We start from the raw sequence: 4,667 nt of genomic DNA, 5'->3' as shown, positions 1-4,667 counted from the left end.
CTAGACTTTCATAGGAGAAACATATATTTTAAATGTAAGAAAACCCATCTTTCCAGTGACATGGGGACCTTGATTATATTCATTTGTATGTATATTATTGTGCGTGTTTTCATGTCTTTATTTTTATTAGATTTGCCTATTTTACTTCTTGAATATCCTTTGAACATTCCCACCTCTGGGTTGTCTTTTGTTTCTCCATTATACTTCTTCTCCATAGTTCTCTGTTGTAATTTACCCAACTTTTTCCATCCAGCTACATGTTTCTTAATTTTGAAGATTCAACTGAGACATATTTTGCTTTATACCCTCACACCTTTTTATCATAGATACCTTTTTATTTTATTTTTATTAATATATATTTTAAATTTATACACAATATTTGTACATATTTATAGGAGAGAGTGTGGAATTTTAATTCATGCATGTATTGTGTAATTATCAGATCAAGGTTTATCAGACATATTGCTTTGTGTTAGAAATCTTAAAATTCTATTAGCTATTAAAAATAGTCACTTAATTCTTGTCAACCACATTTATCCTTCTGTGTTATAAAATATTAGAAGTTATTCTTCCTATCCAACTGCACTCTCATACCCATTAACCATCTTCTCTCTTTTCTTTCCTCCCTACATACTTCCCAGATTCTGGTAATCATGTGGTCATATTTTGTGACTCAGAAATTGTCTACTTTTTGCTGTCTATGCTATATATTTGACAACTATACTACTTTGTATTGTAAGTTTTTCTGTTCTGCTGTCCAGGCCTTGAATTTCTAAAATAAATGTTGTCAATAGGGTAATAAGCAAGCTCATGAGCTTTGAAGCTAGACTTAGATTTGAATCTCAACTCATCTGCTTAGCAACTGCAAAATCTGAAAGTTTAAAAAATCTATTTTCAACTTAGTTTCCTCACCAGTAATGTGAGCATAATCACAGTAACATAAGACTGTCACAAAAATTAAATGAAATAATATATGAAAAAGATTTAGATCAATGATTGAAAATGGACCTAATATTCGCCCCAAATCCTTCATTTGAACACATTTTAAAAATAATTTGAAAATTCCATAAGCAAATCAATAAAACTGTGATACAGTATTTGGAAATGAATGACCACATGCCAAAGTGATAACTTGCTTGAAAAGTACTGGGACATTTTTCTACATAAGACTATTCCAAAGTAGAAAAATTTTTCATGGAGGACTAATAATGGCATTAATAAACATCATTCCTTCTTTCAGGATTATCCCAGATCACTCCTAATTCTTAGAAATAAATTCCCAGACAATGGCAAACTGCCTTGCCTTTTCTCAAGACTAAACAAATCAGGTTAATGGGGTGTATGTATTGATGTCATTTGTCTTTTCTCACTAGCCAGTAAGAGCTGCAAATGAGTTTAACTTTTTCCATGCTGTGAACTCAAAGCTCTATCTGCTTCAGAGATAAAATTCTCACTAAATGACTTTATAGAGAATTCAGGAAACTGTCTCCTGATCTCTCCAGGTATATGGAGATGAGAACAGCAGATCTCTGCCTTCCAGCTTACTGCCATAGGAAAGCCTCATTATTTTTACCCTAGTTTTTAAGAACCAGGCTCTATTTATCCTGCCCTTAAAATTGTTATTAGATAAATTGCTTTAAAAGTCCTTTCCTTGTCTATGATTTTATCATTTCCACTCCTGGTCTTGATAACTGTGTCTCAGTTCAGTGTTTCTGAATTGCACCACCTCCTCCACACTGGAGGATGACTCGATTTGCTATGTTTAGATGCACATTCATAGAGTGCATTGTGGTGTGCACATCTGAGGACTATTAATTGTAATGGAGTTTAATAGACTGTATATCCAATAGAAAGGAAAGGACATTTAGGTTCTAATTTAAGATCCATCATTAACTAATTTTCTGATTTTGTATGCATCATTTAGCCCCCCTGGAGCCAATCTCTACCTGCAAAACAGATATATGACTACCTATTTTAACTACTTCAGAGAATTTGAAAGAATAAAACATGTTAATAGTGGTGAAGTCATTTGGAAATATCATGTTATGTAAATACAACTGCTAAATCAATTTTTTTTGCAGTGATCTAGAATAGACAAAAGTCCCCAATAAAATTTACTGAGCCAGATAATTATTCCTATACTTAAAACATCTTTCCAGACAAAATATTAATCTATATATTATCTCAATATATCCTTAACTGGTCAGGTAGTTTCATTTGCCACACAGGGCACAACAAAAACTTTTATAACTGCACAGTTTTGAGAAAAATGATTGCTATTTCTTATGATGAGTGAAAACACAAGGGTGAAGAAATAAAAGTAGAATTAAAATAAGATGCATTCATATCTGTTATGTACCACTAACAATCCTATTACCTAAACAATTTCTGTACACCTCTTGTGATTTCAAAAGCTAACACAGAATTAAAAAGACCTCCAGAAGAAAATCCAAAATGCATAAAGCTAACATTGAATTTTTGCTTATTTATTTGCTTTTGTTGTTGTTATTTGCTTCTTTTTTTAAACTTGGTCAATGAGAAATAAAATAAGGCTAGATTTAAGGTTCTTTCTCATTTATAACTTTTTAACAACTTTATCTTTCCCTGAAAAACTTAAATAGGCTACAAGAAACACAAACAAAAACAATGTATAATGTTTCTGCACTTATTGTTAACCTTTCAAAGCATGTTTTTCATTTAATCATGCCTTTAAGAATCAACAATTAAAATCCATTTAACTAATTTTTATGAAATTAAATCTAATTCAGTGACTTATTTAGCAGATATACCTTTAACCATGTCAAAATGTTGCCTTCACTCAACTTCTCTCCAGCTAAGCAAGATGGCAGAGTGGATCTAGGCAGCAACCTTTGACTTCTCTACAGTCTAGAAATGAAGCAGTGAACGAAGAGCTGACTGTTTGTTCTGACTGAGGGATGACAGTGTGAACACTCTAAAACTCAAGATTGGACAGCTTGAGACTTGGAGACTTGGTTACCAGCACAGAAAATAAAAACACTTAATTTTTTTTTTTTTTAACCCAGATGCTAATCAGAGAGGAGTTAGGAGAGAGGTTTACCAAAAAGGGAAAGAAGGAGAGGAACATCCCATAATGTTACTTTCTTTAAAAAAGTTTTGAAGGAGAGCAAAGCACACCAAGTTTAAAACAAAAGAAGGGCAGCACAGATTACACAGTTTAGCACAAATTGTAGGCTGCACCCTGTGTGGGGTAAGGTTGCCATTTTGAGTCCACAACTGGCCAACCTCACTAAGGGCAATTAAATCAATACAGCTTCTCCCCACCTACAGAGTGTAATAGAAAAAGCCGGAGGAATGCCTCTGAAATGGGTTGTCTCAGTAATACATCTAGAAAAAAATTGTGAAGCAATTATTGCTAGTTGAGGGTTACTTAACCATGCCCCCAACAACCCCCCACTTCCTGCCCCAGAATGCTAACCCTAACCAAGCTCTTCACATAGTCTTCACAGGAGCATAGGCAAAGAAGGATCAATAGACATCCTACCTCCGTCATGGGGATTGGTAAAACCTTCAGTAGTCAAGGTGGAGGACTCTGTGCTATAGATTGCCCACAAAGAGTCTGCACACATAGGATCCACAGTTACAGCCAGCCACCAGGTGTTAGGATAACATCTCTGATCAGGAAGAAATGGGTGTGTGGTGTGAACATGGGGAAGTAAAAGAAAGTAAGGAAGTATGTGACCCTGAAGTGAATGCTTAGTTTTAGAGATGAGAGGCTTAAAGAAAAGGATGGATTAAAACCTAAAAATAAACAAAAGAAAGATCCCAGTGCACCGAAGGAAAGAGAAGTCCCCCAACACCCTTCCTGTTTATTCTTCCAATATAATACACACCTGGGCCCACCTTATCATATCCTGGTTGTTACCAACTTTATCCATTTTTCCATTAAAGCCAAACTGGACTTAATGCAGTTGTTGATGGACTGTCTGTATGCCAAGTGTATCCCTTGTGTAACTGATTGGTAATGACTGAAATTGAGAAATTGGGGCAAAAGTATTGAGTGGCTTTAAGGATCGCAAAGAATCCACAATTTGAACAATTATCATGAACACAAAAGGAACCAATGCAGAGGACTGCTTAGTACAAAGAGTAACTCAGAACAAGTGTTACATTGGGGTCACAATTGACTGTGACCCAACTGTGACCTTAAACGAAGAATCTGGAAGATCCCTGGAGTTCCTATCATGTACATTTTTAACTATAAATACAATATTGAGAGTATGCCAGATGATTATGGAACCCTCGGTTCTAATCCTACAAGACAAAGTTCCTCTACTTTCCTTTGACCAACTTTCTCTGTTGCTAGTTCAGTAAACATGCTATAGCATACAGAATAATTCATATAATGTGAATTATTTGCTCTATGATGAGCTGAGTATGTTTAAATATATTCATTTCTTCATGCTTTTTGAAAATGATATTTTGTCTCATTAAAAAGTTTGCTGCATTTTTTACATAAATAAGATGCTAAAAAAAAGAAAGAAAAAAGAAAAAAAAATAGCACCTCTACAAAGAAGCCAAGCAGAGTGGAGAGAGTACTCAATGATTCACAACCATGAGCCATAACAGCTCAGATGAAGGTGGGCAAATTTTCATTCTACTCCAGTCACAGGAATGGTAGCTTGTTG

The 4,667-nt window shown here is 34.6% G+C and overlaps 1 pseudogene; it reads left to right on the top strand.

Moving 5' to 3' along the window:
* Positions 1-3,686: 3,686 nt before the first annotated feature.
* LOC107141121 lies at positions 3,687-4,407 on the top strand (annotated as a pseudogene).
* The last annotated feature ends 260 nt before the right edge of the window (positions 4,408-4,667 follow it).

The sequence above is a fragment of the Marmota marmota genome, unplaced genomic scaffold (assembly GCF_001458135.2).
Source record: "Marmota marmota marmota unplaced genomic scaffold, marMar, whole genome shotgun sequence".
Classification (NCBI taxonomy): domain Eukaryota; kingdom Metazoa; phylum Chordata; class Mammalia; order Rodentia; family Sciuridae; genus Marmota; species Marmota marmota.
This window is presented reverse-complemented; position numbering and strand designations above follow the sequence as displayed.